The sequence below is a fragment of the Equus caballus genome, chromosome 30 (assembly GCF_041296265.1).
Source record: "Equus caballus isolate H_3958 breed thoroughbred chromosome 30, TB-T2T, whole genome shotgun sequence".
Taxonomy (NCBI): Eukaryota; Metazoa; Chordata; class Mammalia; order Perissodactyla; family Equidae; genus Equus; species Equus caballus.
Genome location: NC_091713.1, coordinates 10,813,117 through 10,828,812, shown reverse-complemented (window position 1 = coordinate 10,828,812; position 15,696 = coordinate 10,813,117). Strand labels below are relative to the sequence as shown.

The 15,696-nt window shown below is 41.9% G+C and overlaps 1 protein-coding gene across 8 annotated transcripts in view; it reads right to left on the bottom strand.

Annotated features, from left to right (window-relative positions):
- Positions 1-15,696, bottom strand: part of PLD5 (phospholipase D family member 5) — a 359,670-nt gene that overhangs the window by 268,204 nt on the left and 75,770 nt on the right. The window lies entirely within an intron of this gene.

Below are 15,696 nucleotides of genomic sequence, written 5' to 3'. Positions count from 1 at the left end.
ACAGACTTTTTGCAGATTAAAAAAATCACACTCTAGAGTGACACTGCCAACTTGACACCGTGCCCATCTCATCCCCAAGTCAAAGTTTCCCCATGCGGCAGATGGCAAGAAGCACAATGACCCAGAAATGTCAATCCTTTTTTCTTATAATAAAGAGAAGCTATCAAAAACACACTAAAAGTGGAGAGAAAAAAGCAGAAAGAAACCATGTGCGAGCCATGCTCTGCAGGAATGGAGCGATCCATGCTAGTTACGCAGAGTCCTAATTCCTCCATGAAACACAGCTCATGCTCAATAGAGCATTTTAAGAAAAATCGCCTCTTTAACTTTTTTAGTTGGTTTGCTTTGGGGGAAGATGTTACACGCACATTGTAAAAAACACACAAGGATGTAGCGCAGAGTAGGGGTCTCTCTCTTGCCCTTGAGAGAGTTCTCTTTCTCAGAAGCAGCCAATCTCACCGGGTTTTCGTGTGCCCCCAGGAATTCATACGTAATCCTAGAATAAAGATATGTATGTGTTTGCGTTGCCCACCCCCCTTTACACACATAGAGCAATCTAAACACATCGTTCTGTACCTTACATTTTCCAGTTAATATATTGAGGATACGGTTCTATATTTATTCTTTCACTTATTCATTCATTCAAAAAATATCTGTTGAATGCCCTCTATTTGCAAGGCATTTATCCAGGCACTTGGTACAGCAGTGAACAAAGTAATGATGTCCTTGCTCTGAGGAAGCTGATATTCAGTAGAGAGGATCATACCAAAAAATCAATGTCTAACAATATCTATTATGTCAGATGGTAATAAGAATTATTTTTAAAAAATAAAGCAGGGTAAGGGGATAGAGTAACAGTGGTTGTGATGGGGGAGGTGGAAGGCTCCCTTGATGTGATGACATTTCAGTAGTGACCTCAAGAGAAGAGCATGTGGACAGCAGAGAGATACCTGCTCAGACAGCAGGAAGAGCTTATTCAAAGGTCCTGAGACAGCTGTGTGATTATCACAGTTGAGGAGCAGCAAGGAGGTCACCATGGCTGATGCAGAGTAAGCAAGGGAGAGAGTGATAGGAAAGGAGGTCACAGAATGAGGAGGAGAGCCAGAGTATGCAGACTCTTGTAGCCCTTGGACAAATATTTGGCTTTTAATCTGAGTGAAATGGAAGGTCAGTGGCAAGTCTGGCAGAGGAGTGACCTGCTAGACGTACATTTCAGAAGGATCAATCTGACTGCTGGGCTGTGAAGCTGCAGGCAGCAAGGCTGGAAACAAGGAGGCCAGTGAGGAGACAACGACAATAGCCAGGTGAAGGTGATGCTGGCATGAACCAGGATGGAGCGGTGGAAATGGTGGATGGTGGTCACATCTGGACGCCTTGTGAATGGTGAGCTGTCAGAACTGGATGTGGAGAATGGGGAAAAGAAAGAATTGCCAAGGATGACTTTGAGAGTTCTAGCCTGAGCTTCTGAAAAGACGGAGTCGCTGTTTAAGGACATGGGAAGGCTGTGGGAAGAGCAAGGCTCAGAAAGGAGAGGCGATCAAGACGCTGATCGTAGACATGGCAGGTCGGAAATGCCTGTGAGACCTCCAAGCAGAAATTTCAAGGAGGCCACGGGATATGTCAGTCTGAAGGTGATGGTGGGGCTGGGGAGGGGGATAGAGACGTGGGAGGTGTCAGGATGGTGTCCAGAGATATACGTCCATTACAGACATGTTACTTATTGTCTACTTGGACGTCGCTTGCTCTTTTTAAACAGCTGCAGAATAGGGAACTTTTTACATAATGGAAATGAAGATCATTGCTCAGAGAAAAAGCTGGCATACACAGTACAGTTGAGCCTCATTATTCATAGAGTCCATAATTGCAAATTTGCCTATTTGCTAAAATTTGTTTGTAACCCTAAAATCAATACCTGCAGGGCTTTCTCGGTCATTCGCAGAGTGGTGAGAAATTGGAGCTGCCCCGACGCACGTTCCCAGCTGAGGCTGCACAAGAGGAAGCTCTGCCTTCTTGTCTCTGCACTCATACCATCAAGAAGTGTCCTGTTTGCGGTCTATTTAGTGCCATGTGTTTTGGGTTTTTTTTTTTATTTTTGTGCCTTTGGTTGGTGACTTCTGTGTAAAATGGCCCCCAGGCATAATGCTGAAGTGCTGTCTGGTGTTCCTAAGGGCTAGAAGGTTGTGACGTACCTTACAGGGAAAATACATGCATTAGACAAGTTTGGTTCAGCAGGAGTTATAGTGCTGCTAGTCACGAGTTCAAGGTTAATGAATCAACAATACTTTAAAGAGAAACACACAGGAACCAAGGTTTTGTACTGACTGAAGAAAATGTTACAATCAAAGGCTTGTAGGACCTAACCCTGCATTTCCTCAGGAGCAACAGGTCTGTGTTCACCAATTCAGTGTTTGGAGTGACTTCATAACTGCCACAAATAACTGATTTGATTTTAGCTCTTTTCTACCCCTGATGTGGGAAGCATAAGATTGAAGTTCTCAGAGAAATCATCTGCCACTACTCTACACCTTCAGGTAGAATTCATGGAAACCAACCCAGAAAAGTGAGGCTGTGACCTATTTTCAAGAAGTGGTAGAGAAGAGAAACAAAAACCAAAAAAACTCCATCAATAAGTGCAATGATGGACCCTCAATAAATGCTGTTGACTGACAGCTTTCGAAACCCATCAGAGTATCTACTAGCTTTCCTTGTCAGAAACATATCCTTGTGTCTTACCCAAGTCCTCAATGGTCTTTCAAATTCCATCCACTCTCTTTATTCACGGAAGGAATGGAAACTAGTTGATCATGAGCTTCTGCTGTCGCAGTCCTTCCTACATTCAAACACATATTAAATTGTCCCACGCTCCTCCACTCTCTAAGTAAAAGAATTCCATTTACTTTAAAATTTCTTTCTTAGGTCTTATTTTCTATCCTCTTATCATCGGAACAACACTCTTTCTGCTTCAAAACACAGACAACCATGTCATCCTTTTTGCCCTGTTAAATGATGAATTGCAACTTCCAGCTTGTCGCCTCCAGAGGCCATATGTTGGTCATAAATGTTTAACCAGTAAAGTCATTTCCTATCAAAATCTCCCCTAGCAACTGTTTTAATACGTAATTGTTCTTCTGATCCTTCTCTGTAAGGATTTGCCTTTTTTAATTATAAAAATATCTTTATAACGAAATCACGTTAATTAATAACGACAACAGCTCAAGTGCACAGACAGGAAAAGCTTTTTATCGAAAAAAAACAAAGGCAATAGAGTGACACTGAAGACAATCAGGCTATCAATGCCAGCTAATGATACGGAGACTGAATGATTATTGACCAAGTTTTAGAACCTGCCCACCTTAGGGGTTTGGGGATTTGGATACAAGCTCAGGTACTGTGTGTCTTCTGCCCTCACTGGCAATGTGTCTGGTCACTGCCATAATGTTCAGCTTTTAAAAAAAGCATTTCTTATACTCTGGCCTATATCAGGAGGTACACATGTTCCTACCCACCACCACATGGTCATATATTTCTATTACATTTAATATCTATTTTAAGAAACTTTCTAAAAATTAGTTTATGAATTTAAAAAAACAAAGAAGAGAGGCTGGCCCCATGGCCGAGTGGTTAGGTTTGCAGGTTCTGCTTCGGGTTTTGCAGATTCAGATCCTGGCAGTGGAAATGGTGCTGCTCACTGGGCCATGCTGAGGTGGCCTCCCACGTGCCACAGCTAGAGGGACCCACAACTGGAATACTGGGAAGATTTGGGGAGAAAAAGCAGAAAAAAACAAAAAGAAGAGAAGCCTCATTGGGTTATGAAGCTAAACTTTTAGAAAACATATGGTTGGACAAAGCAGGAGAGAAAGAGGATCAGGATACTAAACCAGGAGGCCTAGAAATTGAACCCCATGGATAGAAGGCTGGATGTGACCTTTGAGCAGTCACTTGACCTTTGGATCAAGCATCCTCATGAAGAGCAAGTACCAGATTACCTCTAAGGTCTCTACTGTTTCAAAATTCTGTGCTTACAGCGAACACAATTAGTTGGGGCCAGAGGAAGATCAGTGACAGCACAAATTCCACACATGGTTAACTCTGAATTAACTGGGGGTAGATATGGTACTATACTTGCATGTCCCTCCAGAGAGCCTACCAAGTGACCAGGTGGACATAAGACAACATACTCCAAGTCTGGAGATAAATTCTAGCCTTGCCTCAGACAACATGTTGTGTCATTTTCCAATAATTCAAATACGTCACTCCAACACCAACTGGGTGTTCTATAATTCAATTCCATTCTAACACTAACTACCCGTACTTAGTACAGACTTCTCAGGTTAAGGGCTCAGTCCCACAAGACTGCCTCCTCTTCAGATGCCAGCCCCAAGCCACCTGCACTTCTGCTTGGTTGACTACCAATTAGGGGTTCCCACACCACCCCATCCCCATTCAATAATTCTCTAGAATGACTCACAAAACTCAGGAAAGCACTATACAATTACAGTTTTATTATAAAGCTTTCAGCTCAGGACCAGCCAGATGGAAGAGAAGTTTAGGGCAAGGTATGGGGTGCAGGGGACATAGCATTTCCATGCCCTCTTGGAGCACACCACCTTCCTAGCATATGTGTTCACCAACCTGGAAACTCCCTTAGCCTCACTGTTTTAGAGACTTTTATTGAAGTTTCACTACATAGGCATGATTGATTGAACTCAATCTCCAGTCCCTCTCTCCTTCCCAAATAGTCTTTCTGGTAACCAGCCCCCATCCTGAAGCTATCTAGGGGCCCTGGCTTGAGTCACCTCATTAGCATAAACTCAAGTATGGTGGAAGGGAGCTCCTTATAAATAACAAAAGATATTTCTATCACTCAGGAAATCCCAAGGGTTTTAGGAGCTCTGTGCCAGGAACCAGGGACAGAAATCAAATATCTATTTTCTATTATACACAAAGTTCACAAGGTTATTATTCAGAAGGATTATTATTATTATTTATAAGGTTATTATACACAAGGGTTCAGAGTCCTTGCTTCTTGGGCAGTCCTCGGACCTAGGAATAAATAATGACTTAGGGCATAGCCACGCATGGGGAAAGCTTCCCCAATGCCCCTCTTAGAGATGGCAAAAGACACTGGAGGAAATCTCTTAGCATAATCTTCCCAGTGGGCAGAAGCTGGAGTGGGTAAGATTTTCTAACCACCTCCTCACCCCCTGCCAAGAAAGCGGCTCAAAGAACTGATGCCCTCGTGATTCACTCAGCCTCATCAGTGACCCTCCTCTCTCCGGTGTTGAAGAATGTAGCTAGTTTACAAACATCTGTATAAGTACTTACTGTGTGTCAGCTATTGTTCAAAGCTTTGTAAATATCCACTCATTTAATTCTCAATTCCCCTTTGAGGTAGTTATGATCATGAAGAAACCGAGGCACAGAGAAGTTAAGTAACTTGCTCGAGGTCACACATCAATTGGTTAGCAGAGCTGGGATTCAAATCTAGAGCCCATGCTCTAACCACTACACTACTGTATAAGCTCTGGACTGGTTATCCGTAAGTGGAGCTACCACAGAGGGGTATTACCTACCCATTCATTTTATAAAGGAAAGATGCTTTAAAATTGCATTTGTTCCTCCTCTTCTTATTTTTTTTTTTACGTTTTTTACATCTTAGGGGTTTGGGTTATCATCTGGACCATTAGTTGCAGAATAGTGTGGAGGGTTGCTGGAGTTGGGAGCACTCTTAGGTATTCCTTGGTTATGGAGTCTGACACTAACCGGAAACTTTGTCAAAGTGCCCCAGATTCTCTGAATGCACTAGGTCCATGTGGTCCACTGGGCAATCTCCGGTCAGGGAGGGGTGGTACCATTTATGGTTGTTTGGGCATTAGTAGGATTAGGCTAAGAGGGTATCTTCAGGACAAGGGATGGGTAGAAGGGTGTGTGTAAATGCTGGTCTCAGCATGGATGATGGCAAGAGCGTTATTCTTTGTATTTGTACTGCTGCTGTCCATTCTCAGACAGTTTTCATATGGCCTACGTTACATGGGAGTTGGATCATACGACCTGCCCTCTGGACGTGGCTGTTTGAATCAGGGTCTACAAAAAAGAGAAGAGACAGGAGTGTGCATTGTGATGCTCATTGCTGGGCATTTGGAATTAGGGCACAGATTTCTTCATCATTGAGCTGACGCTGCCGTTTGAGATTATCTAGTGAGGTATGGTCTCATGTATTGGTATATTAATGAATAAGCTATGAGTGGGAGTCTTCAGAGATAAACAGGAGAAGGCAGTAGACATTGTGAAGCAGAGAGGTGGCCAGAGAGAGAGAGAGAAATGGAAGAAGCCACCTGATTTCTGGAGGTCTCTCCACAATCAGGACTATCATCACAGGAAGCGTGGCTGTGCTTCCTGCTGGGGTTTTAGGATGCCCTGGTTGCTCATAATAAATTTTTCTTTAACTTAAGTCAGTATGAGTGGGTCTCTGTGTCTTGGATACTAAAAAATATTCATGTTTAAGAATCTAAACTATAACATAGGTAAGTTTACAATTTCAACAAAAAGCCAAAGTCTTGATGTTACCATGTTTTGAAGAATACCAAGATGAGAAAAAAAGAATTACCTCTCTCCACGCTGACTTCTCCCTCCACAAGGGTTAATTCAAACTGAAAAATAACACCTGCCAACGTCATTGAAGGCCACTGCATAAGTCAATGATATTTTCCTTTGACCTTTAAAGGCATCAAAAGGTACAAAATCAATGTAAAGTCACTTGGAGCCACTAAGTATAAATCTCTCTGCTTTTGAACTCTCTTAAGAAAACTCAAGGACATTCTCTCAAACTTGCACATCCTGCCTAATGCTATGATAGTCTTAAGCTAATCAGAACAACACGACCTCTGGAACTTTTTGGAATTTTCTTGGAAATTCCTTACCACTCACAGAAGTAGCAGGAATAGGTTTAGAAGGGGGTCTGTGGTGCTGTCCTGGTTTCTATGCTTTTCCAACATCCTCCTTTAATTGACAGTTATTTTCCCACTCTTAGGCTTTAACCAACAATCCCTATTTAGAATCAAGACCTACACTTCATTCAAAGCCCAGTTTATAGCCAGTGGCCCCTCCCCAACATGATGCTCTTGTCACCCTGTTGATTTCCTTCATAGCTCTGCATATCTCCACATGCAAAGTTCTGCTTTATGTGCTTAAATGCTTACTGTTTATCTCCCTTATCAGAATCTTAGCAGAAGGCAGGGATCTCATCTGCTTTGATCACCACTACATCCCCACCACCCGGCATCAGGACTAAAACCTAGAAGGAACTTGATGAAAGTAGGCTAGCTCACTGTTCACTGTTCTAACAAATAGATCAAAAGGTAGAACAGCTCAAAAACAAGCAAAGTGTATTTCCTGCTCTTGTAGAATCCAAGTCAGCTGCATGTGGGGAGGGGAAAGAGGCCTTTGCTCAGCAAGGTCATCCCAAGAGCTAGGTTGATGGTCTCTTGGCCATCTTCAACATGTGGCTTCCTAGTAACCCTAGACAGTAGCAGAATGGGAAAAACATGGAGGCGAGTGTATGGGAAGTGTTTAGGGGCAGGACTGGAAGTAGCCAAGATCACTTCCGCCCACATGCAGACGGCCCAATCTCACTCACATGGCCACACCCAATAGTAGGGAAAGAAGAGAAGTGTAGAATAGTTGTCTGCCCAGGAAAAAGAAGAGCTTGGAGCACCTAGCAGTCCATAAATATCTGCTGATGAGCAGACGAAAGCAAGCAAAGCAAGGAAGGAAGGAGGAAGGCCTTGCCTATCACAACCGAGAGAGCTGATACCTCTGTCTTCCTGAACGCTGGCTGCCCTATCTGACCTTCCACGTGGCGGTGAAGCATGCACGTGGGCGGCAGGCACTAACGTATACATCTGCCTGATCTTCCTGTAGATTGCAAACTCCATGAAATCAGGAGTTTTTTCTCAAACTCCAGTTTCCTAGAATAAGGTCATGCCTGCAATAAGTGCTAAATAAATGTTTGGGAAAAAACAAAACAAAACAAAACAGACTCTTCCTGTTCCACAAGTATCGAGAGAAACAGGGATACTGTAAGTCACAGGCAGCTGAAAGTGCTCCATCGATCATGCTTCAGTTTGGAAGACTCCAAATCACAACTGGGTCCTGAATATCTGCTGGGTGCTGGGCCCCGTATTGGCTGCTTTTGCTTATATTTCAATCTTTTAAATATCATTGTAATGACCGGACATACTAAAGATTCAGAACAGGAGCTAAATAGCCCCGTTCTCAGATTTTGGCAAACAAAAGTAGTCCCAGGATACAGTTCAACTTGACATTTACTAGATAAGCCCCAATTACTTGAACAGAGCTTTTAAAGAAGGTTTTTCATCTTTTAAAAGTGGACATTTTTATTCACCCATTTTTAGACAATAGTACGATTTTGAGTCACCCTGGCAGAAGGGAATGAAGCTTGGTTATACCAAGCATTCAAAAGCTTGAAAGTAGGTCACTCGTCACAAGAATCAAGTCCAGCCAACTGCATGGTCCTGAGTGAGTTGGTAGGAGTGACACCTTAGCATCCTAGTAGGGCAGACTATGCCCACCCAGGTGCTGTTTCTAAATCATCGGTGTTGATTTGGAATGACTAAATGAGTGAGGATTATTTACCTGAGGCTGACGGTATAGTAAAGCTGATCAGGCACACGGCATAAGCCATTCATCAAAGTCAACACACTTGACCAATTATACGGGCCAGCTGGACCATGTAAAGAGCAGCGGTGGATAAGGAGTCCTTGGCCTTAAAGGTAGCCCGGCTGTCACAGTTCAGAATCACAGAGACTCTAGCCACAAGGGAGCAGAGATGCTGCCTTGGTGGACTCATCACATGCTTCTCCTCCTCTGCTTCCCACGCTTTTCTCAATCCACCCACCACCCACTAAGCAAAGAACATCATGTTCTTTCTGAAAACCATCTCCCATCTTTCTCTCTCCCTCTCTCTGCTCCCTCCCAATGCTCTGTCCATTACTGTACTTAACACTTTTAAAATTAGATCATTCATCCTCTTGATGTTGTACGAGTGAAACAGCAAAAGAACTACATTGGCAATCAATCGTTTAACCTTGAATGTACAAAGATGCTCACTCAGTATTCTGATCAACAATAATGTTGCAGGAAAATTGGAAACATCCAAGTCCATTAAAATGATGACAGAGAGCTAGACACATTGGCATGGAATGATGGCCATGATAAATTAAGTTAAAAAGTCAAGACTAAACAGCACATTCATAAATAATATTCATAAATGAATATTCACTTATGCATGTAAATGAAATAATACTCTTATTTTTGTTCTTTCAACAAATATTTAATATGCCACGCACTATTCTAGCCATCAAGATTATGATAAGAAACATGGTTCCTACTCATGGGAGTCTATTGAGAGCCAGACATTAAACACATAATAGTATAAATAAATACATAATTTAAAATAGTGATAAACACTATGAAGCAAAATGCAGGAGACTGTGAAAATGTAACTGAAGGAAGACTCAGGCCACTGCCTTTAGTAAAACTGTGTGTGTGGTGTGTATATATGTGTGCGAGAGAAAGTGCACAAGTATATCAGAAGAAAGGCTAGAATTATTTATATAAGACCAACAGGTATTAGTCCTAAATGATTTTACTTTTCTTCTTTTATTTTTAGCATGCTATGAATCTTCTGCAATTGCCATACGTTTCTTTTGTAATCAGAAAAAAAACAAACTTTAAAAAAAATTAATTGGGTTTACTACTAAGTGTGTCTTATTTAGTTTCCTCCGTTATGTCAGGCTACTTTTAGATTTAGAGTCATCAGCTCTTTTCTGTCTTCCTTTAATATAAAACAAGAATTAACATTTCCTGACGTTACGAGGAATATGACTTTAGGAGGCCTAAGATTATATTACTTCGACACATTTGAAAGTAATAGTAATAAACAGCCGTGAGAAAGCTTGAGTAGAGGCAGCGTCATTTGCCCAGGGGACGGGGTTGCCCATCCAAGGCAGGGGAGCCAGGGACCACCTTCCGCTGGGGCCCAAGGGAACTAACACTTGAACTTGGCAAGTCTGTATAATTGATCCTCTGCTAAAGTTGAAGCATGGGTTACGTCTCATTGTGAAGTCCTGGAAAGACTATTAAATTATTTCTGATTGGACTTATCCCTTACAAAGACATACAGATAATTGATCTGCAGCATATTTTAACCCTTGCTATTTACAACTGTTTCCAGCACTTTTAGTGGCTCAGCCTTAAGCTTCAGGATGAAGCAAGCTTGAAGGCTCTCGCCTGCACCTTCACCGACGTTCAGAGAACTCCTGACGGGACCACAGAAGTCTTCCCCACTAAGGGCCCAGAGCATCACACAGACTTGGCCTCCAGGCGATTTGAAAGACGATCTGGCCAATGCCCATCATAAAACATTCCAAAGGCGTACTTTGAAGCATCATAGTTCCTTTTAAAAAACTGCTTACAAAGAATCCCATGCACCCCTATGTTCATCGCAGCATTATTTACAATAGCCAAGACATGGAAGCAACCTAAATGCCCAGAAACTGATGACTGGATAAAGAAGATATGGTATATATACACAATGGAATACTACTCAGCCATAAAAAAGGACCAAATTGTTCCATTCGCATCAACATGGATGGACCTTGAGGGTATTATGTTAAGCGAAATAAGCCAGACAGAGAAAGACGAACTCTATATGACCCCACTCATAGGTGGAAGTTAACATATAGACATGGAGAACCGATCGGTGGTTACCAGGGAAAAGGAGGGGGTGGGGGGATGGCACAAAGGGTGAAGTGGTGTACCCACAACATTACTAACAATAATGTACAACTGAAATCTCACAAGGTTGTAATCTATCATAATCTTAATAAAAAAAATTGCTTACATATTTTTTATAAATGACACATACTCATTTTTATAAAGAACACTGTTCAAATTAGAAAAAGAATGAAGAAGAAAGTTCAAAAATATCTCCAAAATTGCCCCTCCAGTGGAGTGGTGAGCATATTCCTCTGGATCTCCATCCCTGCTCAGAGTCCTGCTGATATAATTTTACACAAATGGGATTATCTGCTTCTTTTTTAAAACAAAAATGAAGGAGGGTAGATAAAGCCTAAAAATAGGTTAAACTCAATTTGGGGCTATAAGTCAGACCCATGAGATGCTGCAGGAACGGGCTTCGGGCGCGGTGATGTTCTATTCTTTGAGCTGCGTGCTAATTACAAGACTGTGTTCATTTTGCAAAAATGTGCGTTGTACAATTACAAGTCATGCACTTTGTCAGTTTGTATGTTATACCTGAATAAAAATTTTTACCTAAAACTCCTTGATTAAGTAAATCAATACTCCAGGCAGGGAGAGGAAACATATATAATCCTGGAACGAGTTTTGTCCATTTTTATGCAGTCTTTAGTTTTCAGCATCTTAAAAAATTCATCCATTATTTGTTAACGCTCTTTTTGCACCAACTTAATAGGCAATTCTAAGTCCTAGATTGGGTAAGCAGCATTCATTTTCTTCAACGGTACTAATTATAAGTTAGAAACAGTTTTGCAAAGAATCTCTATGCCAAGTGAACAGAAATTGGGGAAGTCTTAGGTGTAGCAACATAGTACAATATAGCCTGTTCTTGCTATGACAAAGCACTGAAGCTCACGAGCCATATGTCCTATGAAATGATGAGTCAGCCATAGTGTCAGCCAGAAACATTAAAATCACATACACACAGCACAATAGTTAGTTAAAAAGTGAGATTTCTTAAGAACATGAGTGTGAGTACCCCCCTTTCTCTCTATCAGAGATTTTATCTAGTTCTTAAAATATTTCCATATATGTTTTACTGTGTTTAGATTTCACTACTGAAACCAAAATAAACACAATAATTAAATAAGTGAGGAAATTAATCCAACTATTTTTGTAACACAAGCTATAAATCCAAATACCAACTTCTTCCAAATGGATATGCTTGTCCTTCTAGGATGGGGCCGAGACAAGGTGGCCTGACTCAGGCTGGTGGTTGTGGGGAGTCTGGGCCCTTCACAGAGTCAATCAGAAGATGCCCAAGGCGAGACCTTGGGGGTCCAGGACATCTGGGCAGATTATCCACACTGGACTGCTAACTCCAAAGAGTAAGATGGGAAGGAAGAGATGAGGGACAAAGATGCACACTCGCAGGCCCCTGGGAACACCGATGAATGAGGAGTGCTGACCCAAGAAGATAACAGGGAGGGGAGGGGGAACCTGGACTAGCTAAGCTCAACCGGAAGTACCCAAGGGACATCTGATGTGATTGCTGTGTCCACATTTCCAGGAGGGCACTTAAAGTGGCAAGTCAAGGCTAAAAACCTGAACCATACCATTTCCCCTGCAATCCTCTGAGCATCTCTCCAGAGACTTCATCCATCTTGAACCTATTTAATTTCTAGGTTATGCAGCTAATTGGTTTCTTTATTCTAGGTCTTCCATCTATCACATTGATTTTACAATCAACATTAGGCTGAATCAGCAACAACTTCAACGGTATTTTATCCATCAGCCCATATATAGTTGTTCTTGTGTCTTCTCACCCACCGGGCAGTGGGCCCTGTCCAGCATCCGTCATGAATCACCTGTACCCACGAGGCTGATGGAGAGGATGTAAATTTGAACTGAGCTCATATTTGTTTATTTCAGCTTTGCACTTCCATCAAAAGCAGTTTGCAGAAGAACCACAGAAAAATGAATGAGAGAGACTATTCATCTTCATTATATTGTTGATATGTGCAATTTATAATTTTTAATGCTCTTGATAACATCTTCAAGGAGAAACGGAAATTGACTTTCTGACAATCAGCATCTTACCCACTCTAATTAATAAAATTCTTCATACCTTTATTATATGTGCTTTGTGTTTTTTTGAGGGGGAGGTTTGATATCCACTCATTGTCCTCCACATCTTGCCATTCGTCTATCAACGTGGCTACAGGTTACCAATTATCAAGACAATAACACTGTAGCGTTAGTAATTTCTAGCTGTATCCCATTTGTTCTCTACACATCACCTTCAAACTTCTAAAACCTGTGGACATAGGGTTGTAGGTGCATATAACCTCCTCTAATCCTCTGAATCCACCTTCTTCTCCTCAGGAACATAATCAAAAGGCCACTTTACACCTTGAGCTTCTATGTTCTTCTCAGAACACACTACATTGTCCCTCACTTCAAAACACCTTATTGGACTTTGGGTAACAGGCTATAGGAGTTATCTGTCATATATTCTGACTCAGAGTTTCTCCTCCTTGGTACATGCCTTTATTCATTCAACCCAACACACAGAACCTACTGTGTATGAGGACCAGGCCCAGGAGGGGAAGAGTTGCAGCCAGGGACTTCCACTCATTCTCTGGAGCGACTCCTTCAAGGGGTAGGGTCTTCGCTTTTCTTTTCACATTTCACATCCAATCAGTGGCCAGAGCATGTGAAGTTTTCCTTCATGCCATCTTCTGCTTTGATTTCTTTTTCATTTTCTCCTCACCATCCTAATTTAAATCCTTATCATCTTGTACCTAGATAATTCCAAAAGCTCCCTTCCAATCCTTCTCTCTGCCATGGTCCCTAGCCTAATCAAACATCCCACTTTACACAAATGTATTAATGTAATCCTCACAATGACCCAACGGAGGCAGCAATCATTACTCTCACTTGCAGATGAGAACATTCATCGGTAGTTTAAAAAAACACTGTCCAAAATCACACAACTAACAGGTGGCTGACACAGAAATTTAACTCTAGGCCTGAGTATGTTTAAACTCTCTTTCCATTACATGAGACCATCTCCCAGTTTAAGAGAAACTGGCAAGAAAGGGAACACAAGGTATGAATTATGGTATTGGTATACAAAGGACAGGAAACCAAAAGAGGTGATATTGACAAGGAAGAACAGACCTGTGGTGGCAACAGACTGGATATGAGGAAGGAGAAATGTCTAAGATCATCTGAAGTTTTAGCAGCTGAGTCCTTGAAGGTTTGGTCTGGCCCCCTCTCCTTTATATCTTAAAAGATAGATGTATGATGAGGTAGTTTAAGAACGAAAGGCCCTGTATTTGTTCTCACCCTTACCAGCTGTGTGTCTTTAGGAAAGTAGTTAATTTCTCTGTGCCTTACCTCAGTAGCATAGGGACAGTAATAATAATATCAGCTTAAAAGGAAGGATGAGGGTTATTAAAGTGCCTAAAACACTTGGTACACTGCACGTATGTCCTCAGGACTTGTAATACATTATTTGAAAACATCTATGCATTTCCTTTGCCTTGAAGTAACTTAAACTTGTTTGAATTATGTAGTATGGATTTAATCATTTGCATTTCCTTTAAATTTATAAATAAAACAAAAACAGCTCTCAGAGGCCAGAGCCCAAGCCAGCCCAACTTATTTGGTGTGACACCAGAGAGCCCTGACACGCTCCTGATTCTAACGAGGTCAAGGAGAGGGTTTGACCCAACAGAGTCCTTCCTCCTGGGTAAGAGAGAGAACTGACCACACTTGCATGAGGAGAAACAGGCGCGGTTCCTTTCATCACGGAGGGGACTCAATGAAAATCTAATCTATGGATTCAGTCCCCTACTATCAAAGGCTGGCTTTCCAATCCACAGCTCTCTGTGCAGAATTCTCCCTAATAGGAAAGGTGAAATACAGTTAAAAACTAGCTGTTTAGGACGTCTTCCCCACAAAAGTGTTACCATTTTAGTGTTTGCAGTTAAGAAGGGCTCAAATAGACCAAAGCTTTTATTTTAATGTACCACTTGGTAATTTTTCCAACTCTCTAAATAGTAATTAACCAGAATAACCAGAGAGTGGCCTGGGTGCAGCCACTCTCCTCGTTCCCACCGTTCCTCCGCTGCTCCAGAGGAAAGTTTGTTCCTTCCACACTTTCACCAAGTTGTGCCACTGCACTTACGTCACCTCAGCGCCGACCGGCCCCTCGTTTTCTCCCGAATGCTGTACAGATCGCCACTACACTTACATTTAGGCCCACACTTAAAGTGTGCTGCCACGGGACTCCATCTGCATTTCAGCCTGGTCCTTTTTAATCCTTAAAGGAATGTTCCCAGGCTAGTAAAGAGAAGAAACAAATTATTATGCCTCAAGAATTCAGGCAAAACATTCAAAGGCACTAAGGAGCCCCATTTAATCCTCACGCTGGATACGCTGGTTTTTATCCATCCTGCTGGCCTAGGAGAAACGGGTGCGTGTCTAACACGACTGCAACATCTCCTTCACTCGTCAGAAGAGCTTCTGAAACGGACGAGATGACAAATGGTACCAGATACCAATTAAGGAGGGAAAAACCTGACCCTTATCTCCGTAGCTTTATTTTTATGGTCTGTTTTATGAGTGAGTGATCTAGTATGGATGATGAGGGCAGGAAGTGAAATGAAATATTCTCATAAAGCCGCTTTCCAGTTTCCCCTTTTCTGAGTTGTTGGAAAGGCGGTCTTATGTACTTCTAAAAATTCCCACATTCCCTTCATCAGCACTCTCTTCATTCATCTGGATTAGAAACAGAATAATCATTTCCCACACATCAGCTGTGCAGCAAATAAGTGTATTTTGGGCATGCTCTCTATACAGTAATAGGTTTTATTTTCTCCTAAGTGTTATGCAATCTTATTATTACCA